Source organism: Ambystoma mexicanum, chromosome 4p, assembly GCF_040938575.1.
Source record: "Ambystoma mexicanum isolate Mex_15411 chromosome 4p, UKY_AmexF1_1, whole genome shotgun sequence".
Classification (NCBI taxonomy): Eukaryota; Metazoa; Chordata; class Amphibia; order Caudata; family Ambystomatidae; genus Ambystoma; species Ambystoma mexicanum.
In genome coordinates this window covers 213763413-213784358 of record NC_090927.1, presented here as the reverse complement: position 1 = coordinate 213784358, position 20946 = coordinate 213763413, and positions in this window count along the sequence as shown.

Genomic DNA, 20946 nt, shown 5'->3' with positions numbered 1-20946 from the left:
AAATAGAGGGTGCTATAATATTTTACAAATTCACTCCCTATACTCTGGGTGTCATGTAGACACCTATTATCCTCTGTCTTAATCGCCCCTATGGTCCTCCCCTCTTTCACCTCCCTCAATCTCCATGCCAAAATCTTGTCTGCCTGGTCCCCCTTTTCATGATATTTCTGTTTTAGGAACAGAAGTTTTTTTCCGTATCCTGCATCAGTATAGCATTCAGTTGTGCTCTACACCTTTGAAGGTCTTTCGCCTTGGCGGCTGAAATATATTGTCCTTGGTTGCCTCCCGGTTGTATCTCCTCTATTTTCCTACAGAGCCTGTCCTCCTTCTCTTCCGTTAGTCTCTTTTTCTCAGAGCCTATTCTCATCAGTGTCCCCCGAATAGTCGCCTTGAAACCATCCCAAACTGATTGGATCCCCACCTCCCCTGTATCATTGAAAAGAAAATACTCTTTGATTCCCCTAAGTAATTCCTGTTGCACCCCTTTATCCTTTAGCAGGAAGTCATTACCTTTCCAGTTCACCCGGGGGCCCCTAAGTCCCCCCATGGCTACCACAATTGTTACAATATCGTGGTATGACCACGGTATAGTGGCCACTCTGGATTGCAGGACCTGCTCCTTTAGGGGTCATGTCCACCAAGATCAAATCTATGCACGAGAAGGAGTCGTGGACCACAGAGTAGAAATTAAATGGCACGTCCCTTTCTGTTGACGGGTGGAGGGAGTCACACAGCCCAAGTACATCATTAACCACTTTAAAGTGCTCTGAATGGCTTGAGCTAGCCCCGCTCATTTGTCCCCCCCATCCTCCTACGGCCCCTCAGTGGATTCAGCACCATATTAAAGTCACCGCCCACCACTATTTGACTCTCAGCTAATTGAATTAGTTTATCCCTGACCCATTCCCAGAACTCACTTTGCTGCACGTTCGGTGCGTACACTGAACCAATCATGAACTTAACCCTGTTTAACTGACCCTTTGCGAACACAAACCTCGGTCAACACTGCATCTATCATGAAGCTCAGCCAGGCCGAGATTAAGATAGCTATCCCACGCTTCTTCTTGGCGTCGGAGGCCATAATCACTCCCCCCACTTCCCTGGAGCGCAGACTGCCTCCTCCCTTTTTCCAGTGTGTTTCCTGTAGACACAACCAATTGAGATTGGACCTCTTGAACTCACGGAGCACCATAGATCCCTTGGAAGGTGAGGTAAGTCCCTGGACATTTAGGGAGCCAAACCACATATAACCATGGCCAGACATGCCTGTTTCCCAAGGGCACACTCCACTCCCCCCTCCTCCGAGGCAAGTCCCTGATTGGAACACTTGTAATCAGGCCTCTAGACCGCACCATTGATTAAGAACCTTCACCCTTTGAACATACTCTATCTCCACCTCCCTCTATCCCCCTCCCCCTAACCTCTCGGCATCCAACACCGCCCAGAATCATCTCCTCTGATGAGATTGAATCACCAGTGATCCTGCCCATTTACAGATCATCTCAACTAAGCCCTCTAATTCGAGCCCCCACCCTACCCTTTCATCTAACAACTTGCACTTCACCCACTAATCCCCCTTCCTGTTAATCAGCAAACAGCGGCTTCTCCAATTCCTTGGCAAGTCTCGCGGCTGAGGAGGGGTCTGCCTGAGGCGAGCCAAGCTTCCTGAATTTTCTTGAGCCTGGGACTTTATGTCTGTTTGCACCCTTTATGCCACAGCGTCGGTCCGCCTGGCCTTGTCTTCATCAGCCACCTTCTGCCCATCTCCTCCCAGCAGTTCTTCCGTGACCCTTCTTACATCTTCCTCGGTTACCAATTTGTAACTGTAGCCTCTACTTCGAAGGAGGCAGAGAAGGGGAATCCCCATCAGTATCTCACCTCTTTCTCGCTGAGCCACTTCATGAGAGGGGAACACAGGTGCCTCTTTGCCAATGTAAGAGTCGACAAATCTTGATAGATTGCCACCTTCACGTTTCCCATAGACACAGCGCTCAGCCCCCTTGCCTTCTCAAGGATTGTTGGTCTATCTGGGAAGTTGTGGAAGCGCGCAAGCACTGTACACGGGCTCCTCCTGGGTGCTCCCGCTCTATGAACCCTCTCAAGTTTGGGTTTGTCCATGTACTCATAGCCAAACAGCATCTTAACCACCTCATGTATGGTTCTCCGAAGGTCTCCTTCCGTTTCATCTTCCTTCACAGGGATTCCAAAAAACTCAGGTTATTTCTCCTCTCCCAGTTTTCGAAGTCATCCATCCTTAGGGCTACCTCACTTTCCCTTCTCTCCAGCTCTGCCAACCTCATATCCATCTGCATTTCCAGTGTTTCGAGGGAGGTCTGGTATTGTTCCACCGCCTATAATGTCTCGTCCATGCTATCAATTCCAACATTTATTCTGTCTACTTTTCCACCAATGTCTGCCCTCATTCCTCTAATTTCTTCCAGGAGGGAGGCAATATCTTTCTTGGTGGACATGGCTCACTCCCTGTCTCCGACATGATGTGATTGGTTATTTCACTCCCCAACTCTTGTTTCCGGTATTCAAAGTGTTCAAGTTTTGCCCTCCAGTCCATGTGTGGGCCACAGCCCTGTTTTTTCCGTTCAGTTATTGCCTCAATCTCTATTCCCCTGCTACTTGACTCCTCGATCGCAATTCCGGCTTGCCCTTTTCCGGGGCTCCCCACCCAGCCGCCGCCCTCTGTCTCTGTTTTCCAGCTCCCTCAGTTCTAGCTCCTAGAGTGCTCGTATTGAGTGAGGGCGGGCAACGGGCCACCTCATTCCTTTGCCTTTCTCAGGCAGTGGGGGGTTATTGTCTGTCTCTGTGCCCCCTTCCAGATGTGTGGTCCAGGTGATGCAGCTCGTTAGTAAGGCAGGCACACGCCCCAGGTGTAAGTCCTGGGGGCCCACACCTTAGCCGGCTCCACTTGCCTCTGTTAGTGACCACAGGACGGGTGTGGGGGAGGCAGCTTCCAGTTCAGCCCTCCCCCTTTGTGTCGTCCTCGCTTTCCCCACACCACATGGGTTGTTCCGTTAGTTGGTTAGTCCGTAGTGGCCCTCCACCACAAGGCGTGGCCACGCCCCAGGGATGAACCTGGGGGCCCACACATTCTTAGGATTTCCCTGGGTGCAGCTGGGATCTGTGGATCCACAAATTTCCTATCCAGGCTCCCCTCTGGCATATCTCCTTTCCTTAATATCTTTCTCCGGACCTCCTCTTCTCTTCCCAGGCCTTCCTTAATATCGCCATATGGAGGGGGATATGGCTTCTCGGGTACTTCTAATGATTCACTGCTCTATGTCAGTGATTTGAGGTCCCCCAGTAATAGATTTATGTTGTTATCTTACTAGTCTCTGTGGTGTTTCCTTTACCTCTGAGTGGGACTCTGCACCAACTGAAGGGGCCCCCTCAAGAGCAGGGCAGTCTCTTCTCTCCCAACACCCGTGGGCTGTTTCTGTGTTCTCTTTCTGTGGCTTCCCACCACTCCCAGCTGTCCCCTCATCCTTATATTATCACTTGATGCCAATCAATATTTAGCCGAGCCTGTTCCTGAGTTGTACTTCATCTTGGGGAGCTCACCTTCTGTGCAGCAAAGTCAGGCTCCTTATCTCCTGGGCTCCTCCAAAGCCTTTCAATTAGGGCGATTCCTAGGCCGTGAGTCCCCTTCTCTGTTCAGTAGGGGCCCACCGGGAGTTCGCCTCACCTCAGTCCAATGCCCCCTCAGTTTTGCAGCTAAATCTGCTTTTGTGGGTCTCCCGCAGCCTTACAGGGCTCCGTGGGCCTCCCGCAGTCCTCTGCACTCGCCTCTGCCTTAGCACACAATGCTGCTAGAAAGGGAGGCTATCTTTCCACTGGCAGACCAGCTCCCCGGGACATTCCTGCCCCCTTGGTGGCAATCGGGGGGTGGGGGAGTCCTCACCACCTCTGCTGTGTTCCCAACGAGTATGCTCCGCCAGGGGTGGGGAGGCAACACCTCACCTCCCCTTCCGATCCGGCCTGCTCCTTTGTCGTCCATGCTACGCCATCTCTCCTCGGAGCTCGGCCCCTGCTGATCCGCCAGCCACACAGGGCGAGACGCTATCGGTTTCGGCCAGGAGTTGCACACACGATTCCTCCTCAATACCGGGCCGATTCCGCCCATTCCTTCACCTGCGGGTGCTGCTAGGTTCCCTACAGCAGTTAGTGGAGCCTTGGTACGGGGGTGAAGTGGGAGAATGGAAAACCAGACTCCCGTCCTTCACCTCTCGCGCTTGGCCTAGAGGGTCGCGGCCCAGACACCCGCCACGAGAAGAGTTTGCCCATTTACCAGATGACCAAATACCCTGGTACAGAAACATACGGATGTGTCCATCTGCCTGCCCAACAGCCCGCACTGGCCATGCCGACACCTGCGGCACGGACCAACTAGACTGAAATCTACACATCGTTAGAGATGCCATGACGACCTAGATAACGGGAAGCACCGCTGAACTATTATACACGCTGAACATTTCCACACCAATCTACACGAAGAACATACTCAGTGCTCTGACGTAGGCGACAGGCTTATTTACGGACGTGCATCTTTATTATTTTTACATAGGCTTTCAGAATGCAGAAACGCAAGACGCACCATGAGCTCATGTATAACGCTTGCTCACGCTTCTCTTGAAACCCGTTACCATCATGAGAGATATAATGGAAACACGATACTGGCCATGAAACTGTATGCCACTATAACCTAAAGCATCCATGCACTAAATGGATTACTCGTGCACCAGGCCCAAGTAGGCCCCAAGCAAGAGTTCCCGTGGACATTAACAAAGCAAAAGTCAGGTTGCTGAGCCTGCAGAAAGAACCCAGTGGAGCAACCAGCCAAGGTCGTAATGTTGCAAACCCACAGTCAAGAAACAAATCTTCAAAGGCACGATGTTGCAACCTCGCACTCCACGTACCAATGTTAAAATCATATCTGCAAATTAAACCAGACATACAGTGGAAAAACAATATTAATTGTGCAGAATTATGCCTCAAACACGGTCCCTCCCCACGTGACCAAGCCGAACCTGACGAGATGCCAAAACCCAGGAGAGAAAAGGCGTCTGGGTACCTCGCTACGAGACGCAGGCCGACACACTTGAAAGGCTCAATGGACACCTGCTACAGTGGGAACGGTCAGTCTCCCACCTATGAATAAATCCTCACATTGCCTGCACGTACCCATACTGAAACACTGTTGCAACCACAGGTGCACCGTGTGCTGGGAACAACGGTGGTCCCAGGCTGGGGAGCTCACGGATGCACCAATCAGAACATGAGGTTCTTATCTCAGACGTCAGTAACGTTAGCCAATCCTCAGGGGTCTTCATGTAACAATTCTTATGTATCTAATTGTAGGGACAACCCAGATATACCACCTGACTACATCTTAACCACTAATATCATTCTCTATATGCGTACTATACTAACCCCACCACTCGAGCAACCAATCAAGAGTGGCGATAGGTTCTTTTGGTAACTTTTTGGAATGACGCAAGTAGCGCGTCATAATGTAGTAAAAAGGGCCTGCGAGCCCCACTATTGTGTGTGTGTCAGGACGAACGCGTGCGCTCCTTGACCCATCCCTGCCGTTTGCATAATAAACGACAGAAGTTGCCTTGCTCCTTGTGTGTGCCTCATACTCTGTCTCGATCCGAGATATACACGGGAGGAGTTGGGGCCTCCCTGCCCGGAGGTCTGCGGACGGCCCGGCCGACCCCGGCAGAATCCCCCCCGACAGGGGCAATAGGTGGGGGCTCAGTCCACTTATCCTGACACTAAGAGAGTTACATGCAGAGGCTGCCCACATCACCGCACCCCCTGGTGGCCTCCCGTGTAGCCTACTTTATAGGTTTCTTTCGAAGTGTAATGGACGGAAATAGGTTTGGGACATAGGACAGTGGACTATTTGTTTTTGATGGACATTCTGATGTTATCCTTAGTTTTGTTTGAGGCAGGGAAACCCCTCTTAGTGATAGGGACAGGTAGGGCTCTTTCTTATTTTCTGTTAAATAAAGGTTTGTGCCAACAAGCATGCCACCTTTTTTCCCCGCATCTAGTTCTGCACCCTTATATATGCTGTCAACGGTGGGATATAGCCCTGTTGATAAAAACCTGGGGACCTAAAGTTCACTAAACTTAGTGACCGAGCCTCTATCCCCATCAGTGCCACTCCCGAGTCCATAGGATTTGACATCTCCAGTAGCCGGGATATAAAAGTAGATCCTGGACAAAGAGAACTTGTTCCTACCTACCTGATACTTATTGCCCCTCCAGGAACATATATCCAGTTAGTTTCAAAATCAGGTTTGGCATGGAGGCATGGGGTAGACGTAATGGCTGGAGTCATAGATCCTTATTATAGGGGGATGTAAAGGTGCTAATTCATAAAAATGGCCAACACACATATCATATAAAGGCTGGTGAGAAGATTGCCCAAGGGGTCCTGGAGATAGCCCTCTTCCCCCAACTCCTTGAGGTAGAGGAAAAAAGACCAAACCAAACGGGGAAAGAAGGGATTTGGAGAGGCCGACCCAGACCCAGACCCTGACCCTCCCATCGGAATCCGACTAAGAATATACTGAGATCATACCAGATCTAGGATTTTGACAGAGGAACTACCCCATCCTATCTGAGGCATTCCTAAAGGTGATCCATGAACAAGAGGGTAGAGGGAAAGAAGGCCCATTCTTTTCTCTAAGCAAGGGATACAGTATAGAGGAGATAACAACTCAGAGGGAGTCTCTCAGTCCCAAATAATTGTTCCCAGAAGTCACCGTAGAGTGCTATTGAGGTGGCCCATTCTCATCTTATCTCCGGACATCTGGTAACCGCTAAGACACAAAGCCAAGTGGTGAATAGGTTTTACTGGTCAGTGGTTTATGTAGACATCAAAAGTTTCATTGCATCCTGTTCCATCTGTCATAAAACTGCCCCACATTGTCCTTCTCCAACCCCTTTACAACCCTTACCTATCATAGACATACCTTTCTCTAGGATTGGTATGGATATTATTAGACCACTTGAACAATTTCAACTGGGGAACAAATACATCCTTGTCATTCTTGATTATGCCACCCAGTACCCTGAGACTTTCCCCTAGTGCAACAACACATCCCAACAGATATTAAAACACCTCATCCCTTTCCTGGCTTGGGTAGGCTTCCCCAAAGAAGTTCTAAGAGATCAAAGCTCTACATTTATGCGCATAATCATGGAAGAAGTAAAACAAATTCTGCAAATACGAACCATACGAACATCTGTATATCATCCACAGACAGATGGCTTAGTAAAATGCTTTAATAGGACCCTTAAGAACATCCTAGGAAAACTCATAGAGACAGACAGTAAAAATTGGGACATAATGATCCCATGTTCCCTATTTGCAATCAGAAAGGCCCCACATGCCTCCATAGGATTCTCCCCATTGGAACTACTGTATGCAATGTATGCACGGGACGTACTTCATATGTTAAGAGAGACATGAGAGGAAGCTATTGTACCATTGTCCCAAACAGCACAAAGGATCAAAGAACATATGACCTTAGTGAGGGAGATTGCCCATTTGCATCTGTCCAAAGCATCGGAACAACAGAAAACCCATAATGACAACAAAATAAACGGTACTCCTTTCCTTTTCTGTTGGACAGAAGGTCCTTGTATTGCTTCCCATTTCAGATAATACAATTCTATCTCCTTGGCATGGGCCATACAAAGTGGTAGAACAAACAGTTCCATCTAATTATTGTATTGCCCAACCTGACTGTAGAAATAAGACCCACATTTATCACATTCATTTGTTAAAAGATTGGAGAGAGGACCCCATAGAACAAACCTCAGTGATAATGGCCAGTGGATCCTGAGAATTACGGACTTACACAATCAGACCTCCCCTCTTTTCAGCAAAAAGAGGTATAAAGATCTGATGAATTGCTTCCCTGATGTCTTAAGTGAGGAACCAGGAAGAGTGCAAAAAGTCTTTCATTACATCAGCACTCCTCCCGAAAATGTTATTAACTTAAAGCCCTACAGGATTCCTGAAATCCAGAATGAAATAGTCATTCAGGAGTTGGAATAGATGTTGTATTTGGATATTATCGAACCCTCTCAAAGTCCCTGGTTATCCCCAATAGTCCTGGTGGCTAAGCCAGATCAATCGTGGCGATTCATTCTGCATTGACTTTAGAAAGTTGAACACAATCTCTCAGTTCGTCAACTATACCATGCCAAGGATAGATGAGTTGATTGATCGACTGGGAAATACAGTATATCTCTCCTTGATTGATATCACTTAAGTCTATTGGCAGGTGTCATTAAATCCAGTGGACCGAGAAAAGACAGCTTTTTCCACTCCTAGACATCTATTTCATTTCAAGGCTCTCCCGTTAGGACTCCAGGGTGCCCAAGACACTTTTCTTAGGCTTATGGACCTAGTCCTTCATCCCTTCTCCGAATTGTGTGGCACTTACTTGGACGATATTGTTATCCACAGTAAAACCTGGGGGCAACATATCATCCAACTACATAAAATCGTGCACAGTCTGCAGTATGTTATTGAGGGTTCTTTGAAGGAAATGGCTTAGGCCAACCGCAAACAAAAAAGGTTCAGGCGGTCCAGGAAACTCCAGTACCAAAAACAAAGTGAGATTTAAGGGCCGTTTTAGGGTTAGTGGGTTATGTGATGAATCCAATGGAGTCATCACAGATTTCCCGGTGGTGAACTCCTCCCATGTGGCCAGGGGATGGCAGCCGCTATCTGATCCCGATCCTCACCCTGGGTGCAGCTATATGAAGGAGGTTCACATGGGGGGTGACAGCCTCCGGGGGAAGTGTCCTGACTTTGTCGAATGAGACACAATATTAGCAGCAATCAAGGGACCCAAAACCTCCTTCTTATGACTCTAGGAACAATCCCTTCCCTAGTAGTCTCATAAGCTGCACTCCTCTTACCAATCCCCTAAAAAGTACTTGGACAAGGAAGAATAAGAGTCACCTCAATGAAGATCATTTCCCCGGTACTGTGATAAGGGAGAGGAGTGGAGGAGCAATGAGGATCATTCTTCTTGAGAACTGCTGTCAGCAGTCTAGACTTTCCACTAACATCATTGGGCTTCATCTCCCACAATTACCCAAGTACTGGGATGAAGAGGAAGAAGGGAGCAATGCAGAGCAGAAAGAGCCTCAACCTCAATGCGCATGCTAGTTGTTTTCAAAATGCACCTGTGCGCGGGACATTTAAAGATCGAAAACCAATTGCAAGAGGCTGCTTCTGCTGTTTGGAAGAACTCATACCGCTCTGTGAGGCTTGTGGTCCCTGGGAGCACAGACCGTTGTGACGGAGCCAAGGGGCTCACCAGTAAGGAGGCACAGAAAAGGTGCGCGAGCCAGACATGCCGTAGACATGCCAGGAAGAGATGGAAGATTCCTCAGCATTCGGCAGCCCGAGAAAGCAACGCCTCCCTTAACGGGACCTGAAGGAAGGCAGACGTGGTGACGGAAAGTCATGAGAGGAACCGGAATGACATGGAAGCAGTCCAGAGTGGAAAGCGGGCAGCAAAGCTTTGCCACGTAAGCCCGAACGGGACCGAAGATGCCACGCATGGCCGGTGAGTCAACCCAAGCAAAGTGGGGACCTCGGGGCATTTTAGCGACCACACCAAAGTCAATTTGTAAACTTTAAAGCCACAGAAACAGAGACATTAAAAAGAATGTTTGCAAACCAGGAAGGGAAATTTCAAATACAAGTCCCAGCCATATACGAGAGCCATATATGAGAGTATGGAATGCAGATTTGGGGGAAACCAAGAGCGAATGTTGACACAACCAGATATACAGAACCAAAGAAGATAAATGCAATTGTGGAATTAGAAGAGGAATTGTTTACCTGTGAATGTGCAAAGAACTGGCAGGCAAGTAAACCACGCTGATAAAACCTGTCCTGGCGACTAGACCTAGAACCCACATGACATTTGCATATTGAACAGCATACCATGAATAACTAAGTGATTTTAAGAGGAGGGTAAATTACTGTGACATCTGTTCTTGGAATGAGTGGTAGCATTCCTTGATTGCCGAGTTACAGGCTCACACAAGGTGAGAGTGCTGCTTTACACGCTGGAAGCTAGTGGTGTTTGATGCCCTTTGTGTTATGCTCGACAGGCGGGTGCTATATAACCAGGTAGTGCCGAAGAAGAGAGAGACATACACAGCTGCTGGCTTGCTGAGAGACTTGATTACATTGATGCTGTAGGTAAGACTGTATATTCTGAGACTAGGGGCCCTGTTAGGGGTTCCATTTGGTAGAACTCACTTTGCAGCCAGGGAGGGGGGGCGGGTCGAGCCAGGCACTCCGAAGAGAGCTAAGAATCTAATGCTCTGCCATACCAGACTGATGCCAACTAAGAGATAGACTGGTATGTAGCAAAGACGTGTGAGCCTCTGGAGGAACCCAGGCTTTCCCTGTACCAGAGGACCGAGACTGACTTTAGAACTAATGACTGACTCAACCATGGACTGCTAGCTCTTCGAGATACTTTCATGAATTAATAGCGTGGATTGCTGACACTAAAGCATTTCAAACAGAGGAGTCTGACCCTCGTGTTCATGTCCCTTACTGTAGAGGTTGTCTGCCAGGAGAAAAAGCTCTTTAGTCTAGCAGAGGAGATCCCCCTCCCATTGAAATCGCTGCTTGCTCCTACAGACGTCTGAGAGTGCAGATCATGGCCTGCATGTGCTCTGTCTAGTGGGGTTGACCCCCCTTTTAATAATGTTCTGTCCAGAGAGCCTGAGTGCCAACCCTTACCTTGCATCTTACAGCTGAGGTGATGATGGTTCTGATTGGCGTGTGGGTATTAGATGTGCCTTAATGCAGTGATTTGCTTGATGTTCTAAATTACAGCCGTTTTACTGGCTAGAAGATGTTCAACGGAGAAACACATCAACACCTACTAAGTGAAGACAGCAGTGCTTTGTGGCCTAAGTATTTAAATCATCACCCAAATAAACCTTTCCCAGCACAATAAGGATTAGCTGGAGGTGCAATATGGCGAACTCAGAGAAAAATATGGAATGCACATACAGCTACACTTACCCTAACACCTAGGCCCACACACCCTGCACTCCCCACCTAACCTGACACTTGGCAATCTGCTCCCCCCAAATAAACCTTTCCCAGCACAATAAGGATTAGGTGGAGTTGCAATATGGAGAACTCAGAGAAAAGTATGAAATGCACAAACAGCTACACTTACCCTAACACCTAGGCCCACACATCCTGCACTGCCCACCTAACCTGACACTTGGCAATCTGCTCTCCTCTGGTCCCCCTTGCTTCCTCCCCTGGTTGCTTGTAGATATTTTGCTGCCAGAATACCCACCCTCCTTACCCCCGCTGTATCTGATTGCCTCACTGTGCACTTCCCCCTGTGACTTGTAAAGCACGCTGTTGTTTCCTGAAACTAGGTTTGCTCTCAATAAATCCCCTGATAATAACAACAATATTATTAGTAATAATAATAATAATAATAATAATAATAATAATAATAGTATACTTCGGATCAGAGATGGAAACCAGCGTTAGGTTGCTTCTGCATGTAATCACTCCTGTTATGCTAGACACGTGACTGACATTTGCCAGATGGAATGAAAGGAATGCTTTTGTAAACATATTGCTGGTATTGCTATCCAAATCCACATAAGCTGTTCTTCATTAAACCAGGGATCTGCAGCCTTTGGCTTTCCAGAGGCTATCGACTACAACTCCTGTTAATGCTAGCCAGCAAACTCAATGGCCAGGGATCCTGGGAGTTGTGGTCCAAAACACCTTCAAAGCCCCAGTAGGGCCATTGTTTCTCTTTTTCATGAAATTGGGTGTAAGAGGTGGGGGATGTGTAAAATTTTTTAGTGCATGCTATTGGTTATTAAGATGTTGCAAGACCGCTGAATGGATTATTGCAGCCACTGCTGGGAACTGCGTGTAACCAGGAGGCCACTTATGAAAAGTTGTAAACTGCTCAGCCTTTGTACCTTTTGAGGTTCTTTTGGGGGACAATACAATAAGTACCATTGAGGGTAATCAGTGCATTTATTACTGGATAGCTTCCAAGCCCACATTATTATTGCTGATAATGTTAATAATATTGCAGCTGATGTGACAGGATGACTGTTTCTGGAGTGCTTAACAACGCTGTGCCTAATGGCAGGATCTGACCACCCCACTTAGATTTGGAGGCGCCTTCGTGATGACGAGCCCAGGCGCTCTGATCGAAGCCACCTCTTTGGCGGGAGCATCCACAGGAAACGCCATTGTCCTTGAAGTGTGAGGATGTGGCTGCCTTTTGAAGCAGCATAATACATTCTAAGTGAGCAGCTGTGTTTCCTAATCCCTTGCAGTGGAGATGAGGAAGCAGCAACCAGTCAGCAGGGCGCTACAAAGGTCCAGCTGTGGGAGTGCCAGGCTTTGAGCCAGGATGCTCAATCAGATGAGGGGGGATGAGCGAACAGCAACCCCCGGGCATTTCACAGCATTTATTTAAACTAAGCAATATGCATCTGCAATTAAAGTTAGGTGCTTCCTGAAAGTTTGAAATGAGACTCACTCTCCTTCTGCTGATGTAACTCTTTTTAAGGTTGAGTTCGATGTCCCGTATTTGGAGAACCAGAATAACCGCTGTGAGAAGGAAGCTGCAGTGAATACTCCTTGCTGATGCGGTAATTGTTAAGAAGTGACTCCCAGCCTTCTTAGATTGACTTGCCAGGTTTATTAACAACTTCATTGGCATCTTTACAGGCAGTCATTTAAGTTACATATATAGGACAGAAACACTGGCGGTCCATCACCATGCAGCACATCTCCCCCCCTTTGCATTTACACAACATGACTGGCAGAGCGCTACACAACACATCTCCCCTCTCTGGATTGACACAACATTCAAAAGACACACCTCCACTCACACCTGCACACTCATTCATACCGACTCAAATCACCAGGGTGTGCACATTGAATGTGCACTTACACTCTCACATTCACAACGTACACCCAGTGCGCTGGCCAGGCACACCGGGTCCAACAACCCATATTACAAGAACACTCTGGACCCTGGTGAGGATGGAAAGAGCCAGAATTGTGCACACAGAACAGCTGTATATGTACAAGACAAAATAGAAGTGGTACAAAAACCACTAAGAACAAAGCCTGTGTTAAACCGTGCATGACTACTACCTACAGTCACGCCCACACCATAACTGGAGGCGCTACCCCCCAACACTCATACCTTGTTTTACCCAGCGTGACTTCAACTGCTGTCACGCCCCGACTCAGACTGGGGGCACTACCACCCAGAAATAATAACCATTAACCCTATGCGACTCCTACCACAGTCACACCCGACTCAGACTGGGGGCGCTACCGTTCAGAAATAATAACCATTAACCCTATGTGACTCCTACCACAGTCACACCCGACTCAGACTGGGGGCGCTAACACCCAGAAATAATCACCATTATCCGTGCGTGACTCCTACCACAGTCACACCCGATTCAGATTGGGGGCACTACCACCCAGAAATAATAACCAACCCGACTCAGACTGGGGGCGCTACCACCCAGAAATGATAACCATTAACCCTATGTGTCTCCTACCACAGCCACCCCAACACACACACTATCGTAATTACTCACTCTCACCAGTGGAGATGAGCCGGAGGCGATACCCCTATAAACAAACGTTACAAGGCACTACCACCCAAATGGCTAGTGGCACAATCATCCTCACCCTATAGGAAATTGGACAGGAGGCGCTACCCCCATGTTAACCAATCTCCTCACAATGCAGTTCACGTATACCCACACTCAACCATATGACAACACAGACCTCCTTAACAATAACATACATGCTGCAGCAAACTATCATTTTGCCATTAAATGACGTACAGTCATGACTTTACCTAACTTTAACTACTGAACCTAAAAGTCCATATCGGGTTGGCGCAACCTAAAAAACTGAAAATCCTCAAATATGTTATCCTACAATACACTTACATCCTCACTCACCACGCACTTTTAGACTCACCACGCACTTTTAGCAGTAGTGCATAACTAAAAGTCCATGGGTGGAATTCACACCTCTAAGAACCTGCAAATCCTCAAAATAGTTGTAAACAAGCTAATGCACATTAGACATCACCCGACTACATGCACCGTTACAAACAAGAATTACAGTTAGCACATCCAATAAGTCACCGTACCCATACTCTGAGATACCACCCTGTAGCGTATCCTAACCTGCATTATACCAAAACTTGCTTTTCAATCACAAATTGAAGAGATTATCCTTATCTCCACCACAGCAAAAGAATACATCCACTTTGTCTCTGCTTCACACAACCGGATACTTGCGGTTAAGTCAATCCATTGCAGAGTGTAGATGAAAAACACCATGCATTCCACAACCCGCTTGCCACTCCATTCCTGCTTTGATCCGCTTTGATCCCTATTGTAAACGGCCTCACTGCGGGCAAAGCCGTTGTTCCAGGTCACTGTGCCAATCCAGGGTCTAATCACTTTACACAGCTCCCGTTGTCCACCGGACCTATACGTCTGTGGCCATGACGCTTCCGATGGTAAAACGCTCCTCAATGCCTTCTTCCGACGGAGATGTCCGCGTCTTGATGAAATGAGTGTGAAATCAATTGAACTGCTGAACAACTAATGCAGTTCGTAACATGAGGAAACTTCTTATCGCCCCCAGCAGTCCATTTCCTACGCATGCTGGTTGCACGTCGTAGGGTGCCTTACTCTTGTCTACTGCAGACATCGGGAAACAGACCTTTTCCTTCCATATGGGCACGGACACCCCATTACAGAAACAGCACTTCGTTTTTGCTGCTAACACAGGGAACGGCAGCTTGCAGAGGGAACGTTGGTCTGCACATTCTTGAAGATCGCCAACGGAGATCCCTCGTCCTCCGCTATGACGTCACCATTCCCTTGCTCTCTGCCGCACCTCGCAGAGCTCACCAGTTCCAACCGCCATCCTTCCTTGAGCGGTAATTTCGCCCATACTTCTCAGAGGTACCTGCACATTTCGGCAGAAACTTAGGGCATATATCGATGACAACATAAGAGTAAGCTGTCCAAATGATGAACACCCAATGGCCAACTCTATGTGTAGCAGGCACAGCTTCACAGCCCCTCCGCAGGTGTGCATTGGTCCCCCTTCATAACATGGGGACAGCTCTGTCATCCAAGATATGGGCCTCAGCTTCCCTTTTAGGCTCATGCGGCTGTTTGTTTCAGTCTTCTCCTTATGGCCCGCTATCTCTCCTCAGCCCCAGGACCCAGATCTCCCTCCAAGTCATGGGCTGCTGATGGTCCCGACTACAACGGGGCTCTCCTCCTCCCCCCTGCCTGTGCCCTGGGTGATGGGTCTTACTTGATTTGTGTTTGGGGGCAGTGTGTCCTCCTGCTTCTCCTCCTGCACCCCCCACAGCAGGTTCTCCAGCTTTTCTTCTGTTTTACGCGTAGCTTCTCCTTCAAATGACCAGCTCGTCGCCAATGTTAAGAAGTGACTCCCAGCCTTCTTAGGTTAACTTGCCAGGTTTATTAACAACTTCATAGGCATCTTTATAGGCAGTCATTTAAGTTACATATATAGGACAGAAACACTGGCGGCCCATCACCCAGGCAGGAGGCTAACCAACTGACCAAGGCTAGAACCTTCACTCACACATTCCAACACTCAGACATCAACACTCCACATGACATCACACCATTCATTACCCAGGCAAGACATATACAACAGTAATGCCTGCTGTGATCAATGATTATAGCAAAGAAAAGACTGTGTGGGCCTCATTACAGGTCCGGCGGTAGCCGTGCTGGAGAAACCGACAGGGTGCCGCCGGACCCGTAATATCATTCCACCTCCCTGATTGCTGGAATCACCGGGGCATTACAACCCCGGTGACCTGGTAATTCTGGAGGCAGAGTTCTGTAAATCCCCTTTCCCATGGAGTCCTATAGGGGATGGGGACCATGGAAACACCGGTTCTGTCTATGACAGAGCCGGTGTTTCCATGTCCGCCTGCAGGCGGGTGCTGTAAATCCTGTCAGGTCAGACCTGGTGGGAGTGACACCTTCCGCCCGCAGGACTCTTAATCAGCAGGTCCAGAAACAACGGTGGAGGCGGATTTACCACCACTGTTTATTCCGGACCAGCAGGATCGCAATGAGGCCATGTGTCTTGCTATTTAATAGTTGCTGTTATGTGTGAGATAATGCAATGTACGGTCCCTTTAAGAGAGGACCTGATGTAACAAGAAGGGCAGGAGTGAAGGAGGAACGTTTCAGTTAAAGAATAAAGAGAGTTATCAATTGACCTGTCTCCTCCTTTTCGGTCTACATCCAATATTTTTGCTCAAATGCAAGAAGATGCCTCAGGCCGCAGGACAGTCTCAGGCTGCAGGACAGTTCCACTGTCTCTTTACAGACTCCTCCGCCCCGCTACAGTTTGTAGCATCCTGATTGCTACACTCCGCAGCGTGTATTTCCTCCAGCGGCTGCACTCCACAGCTCGCTCATCCCACCGTGTTGTACAGTGTCCTGGGACCCTGTATATTTGCGAGTGACCGACTATCTTCATTGATGCCATCTGCAGCACCCACTTGCCTGCCGAGGGCGGCCACGCTGCTGCGTGCCCATTCTGCCGTGTGTTAGCGGCGTCATCGGTCCCTGCAAGTCACAGAACATCTCCATTCCGATGAAGTGGTGCTTTGACAGGCAGGGGCCAGCCTTCCCACCGCGATCCATGACTCTCTTCGCCCGCCACAAGTGGTAGCATCCCGTGCTCCCGCAGGCCCAGCCAGCCTGACTGCGGAGCACGAGTGACTTGATGAGGATCACCCCTACAATCCACCGTACTTATAGAGGCCTGCAATCTGCAGGTACTTGCTCGCTGTGCCCTGAAGACCTGCAAGCTACAGGCTTTGGCCAACTCCCACATGGCCCACACATTTGGCCTGATAAGGCCAGGTGAGTCCTGGCAACACCCATGTATGCCCATACTCCTGGGTCACCCTCATCTACTGAGGGCCATGCGCCATAACAATGTGAGAAGAGGGGCCAGAGAGAGACATGAGTCTGGCGACAGGAGCTTGCAGGAGTGCTCCCAGCTGGCCCAGGACCAGGACCATATGCACCTGGAAAGCCATACTGAGAGATATCGATCACTGTAGATCAAGCAGCAGAAAAGCAGATGCTGGGAAACGTGAACACAAGAGCCTCATTCTTCAGAAAGCCCACACCATTTGCGCTGCTGCCCCAACATGATAAAGTGCTCGGAGGGTCGAGTGGGTGGAAGAATTCAATGATTTCATCAGGGCTGTCGGAGAGGATAAAACGAGGGATCATTAAAACAATCTCGGGACATGGAGGCCCCGCAGACATATACGCAGAAGCCAAGTAGGATGGTGAGGACAATGGAACAAGGCCTGGAGTATGGAGAAATGCAAAACGAGGAACAAACACTGTACTATCCAGAGCAATATAAACACCCTTTGTATCCCTACCAAGAAAACGAAGACGTCGGACAGAATATATACCCGGAATATACAGATAAAATTTGTGAACTTAATGAATGGGGATCAGGAGGCAGTGGACGCATCAAAAGTCATGGTCAAAATGAGAGGAGTAACACATTGTTTCCTGATCAACATGGGCACCACTCACTGTCAACATCACGGGGGAGCAAGAGTTCCTACAGACTGTCATGAGAATCAGTCTATCACAGTTACCGGCGCACATATTTCAATGGGGTGCTAACACTGCTACCATCAACTGGACAGTTCCAGTGCATGTTGTCACACAGGGGAAGGTCAACAACCACCCCCATGCACGTCTTTAGAAGCCCTGTCAGCAGAAGATGTCTGCTGACTTACCGGGCTGCAAAGGGACTGGGGCTGATTGAAGCCTACTACCAGGACAATGAGGAGGTGAGATGCAGTGATAGCTGCACCAACATTGGGCTCATCTCCTAGATGTCAGAATCGACAATGTCAAAAGAAGTAATTTGGTATACATTGCCTGAACACTTCCGTGGTTTAGGAAAATTGCAAGGGTTGGTGGTGCTACAACATATTGACAAAAGAGTGCACCCAGTACCGCAACACCCCAGGAGAGTCAGGTTTCACCTGCAGCAGGCAGTGTCCCAGGAACTACAGCATCTATTACACAACGGAATAATAAAAAAGCCGTAAGACCAACACCATGGATATCACCACTAGTGGTGGTTCCGAAGGAAGGGAACAAGATCAGACTATCTATCAGCATGAGGGTGGCAAACACAGCGATCCAAAGGGAAAGGCGCCCAGGTCTAAAATAGAGGACTTGATTGTGCAGCTAAACAGAGCAACAACATTCTCAAAGCTAGATTTAAGCCAGGGGTATCATCAGCTGGAACTACACCCCAAATCAAGACCATTAACAACGTTTGCGGTACACAAGGGTTTGTTCAGGTACAAATGTCTCAACTTTGACATTTCCTTCGCTGCAGACATTTTTCAGGAGGCTATTAGGCAGCTGCTGATCCCCATCAAGTCAGCATTTAACTATAGTGACGATATACTGGTCTACGGGACATCTTTGGAGGAACACGATCTAACTCTGATGGCCATCTGTGAGACACTGAGCAAAGCTGGCATCACGCTAAATTATGAGAAATGTAGCATCAATAAGAACAAACTCAGGTTTTATGGTCACATCTTCTTGAGCCATGGTATGCAACCTGACCTTGAAAAAGTCTGCACCATTGAAGGGCTCTCGGCTCCCACACAGGTGGGGAAAGTGAGCTAATTTCTAGGGATGGCGGGATATTGTGCCCATTATCTGCCTAAGTACGGCACTACCACAGAACCTCTATGATGGCTACCGAGGAAGGAAGAGTCATTCTGCTGGTCTCTGGAGTGCCAGCAGACTTTCGAACAGATCAAATAAGAAATTGCGAATGCCAGGCACTTAGCATACTTTAACCCATCCTGGCACACCGAGATAGTGATTGACACCAGCCCGGTGGGCTTAGGCACCATCCTGGACCAGAGGGAAGAAGAAAAGTCACCAACGAGCCATGTTGTGGCATACGTCAGCAGGGCCTTGATGCACACGCAAGGAGCTTATTCCCAGGCAGAGAAGGAGTGCTTCCACCCTTTTATTATTGGGAAGAACTTCACATTGGTGACGGATCACCAGGTCCTATTGTCCTTATTTGGCAACCCGAGCATTAAGATACCTCCACGCATTGAGAGACTGGGGTATCCGCCTCTAGGAATACGAATATAAGATCATACAGAGACTGGGAGGAGAGAACAACCCACTTGACTGTGGGCCTCATTACACGGTAGGCGGTAAACCATGGCGCTATTAGCGCCATGGTTCATGCCGGTAATTTACCGGTACCGCCTTGGAGGAAAGGGGAATTACCGCCCTATTCCAAGGTTGGCGAGGCGGTAATTCCTCCTTCCTCCATTGCCCTTCCCCATTCCCATTTTTGCCCCATAGGGCCTGCAAAAGCAGGCGTTAAATTCGCCACCTGCAAAGGGACCTCGTAGTAAGGCGGTAAGGATTTACCGGTACCGGTAAAATACCGGTACCGGTAAACCCTTACCGCCTACCGTGTATTGAGGCCCTATGTCTCACGGCACCCAGAACAGCATCAACAAGAGCCTAGACAAGAGGACGCAGGATATCTATAGTACATCATGGAAAATGCCCTCCTGCTAGTGCTGATGTTGGAGGAACTTGCAAAAGCATCACAAGAGGATCTGTCGATAGACATGACCATTTAAATGACTAACACCAACCGACAGAAGCACTAAAAGTGATGACTACAGTGTCACAGGAATGCCAAAATGAGAGAGATGGAAAGGCTAGCTAAGATCCATACAGAGCTATTGGCTTTGGACCAGCAGCTCCTACTACGAGGGTGTCAACTAGTAATACCAGTGGTGCTCAGAAGAAACATGGCACAAACGGCGCCTGAAGGGCATAGAGGGGTGGATGCCACAAAGAAATGAATACAACAGAATGTGTGGTTCCCATTCATGGATGAGATGGTGGAAGAGGTAGTGAGAAGATGCTTCCCATGTCAATGCACAGCAAGGGGCAAACCCCCTTACCACTGCAGGAGACGACAAACCCCACAAAAGTGTGCCAGAGAGTCGCCATGGATCTCTATGGGCCAATGGAAACAGGGAACTAATTTGCTGGTGATGATGATGAGTTTTCAAGATTCCCAATAGTGAAGAAAACAAACACCACCACTTTTACGAAGGTGGCATCGGTGATCGATGAAGTCTTCAGTGAAGACAGACAATGGACCCCCATTTAATGGCCACGAGTTTCACTGATTTGCAAACCACTTGGGGTTCATACACCAGAAGGTCACCCCCTCATGGCTGCAGGCCAATGGCATGGCTGGCCGGTTCATGGCCTCGATTAAGAGAACGATTCAAAAAGCCGTTAAGTATTGTGTAGGATGCTGCAACACTATAAGAACACACCGCACAGTGCAACAGGAAAAACTGTAGGGGAACTAATGGTGGCATATAAAGCCAAGAAGAGACTACCCAGAGCAGTGCTAGTGCATGGTGGAGAAGGCCAGGTCCCAGGGGAGCTTGATCTTAGAGAATGTGATGCTTGAGCAAACAAACAAGCCAAGCAGTGGACTGACTGGAAACGAAGAGCGCAACTAAAGGTGTTCAATGAAGGGGATGAAGTGATGGTGAAACAGAGAGTGCAGAGGAAGACTGCTTCTCGGTATGAGGAGACCCCATTACGAGTGACTGAGATTAAAGAGACGATGATAACCGCCCAAAATGAGAGGAAAGAAATAACCAGGAATGCCTCCTTTTTCAAACACCTTGTTAAAGATACAGTGGAAGAAGA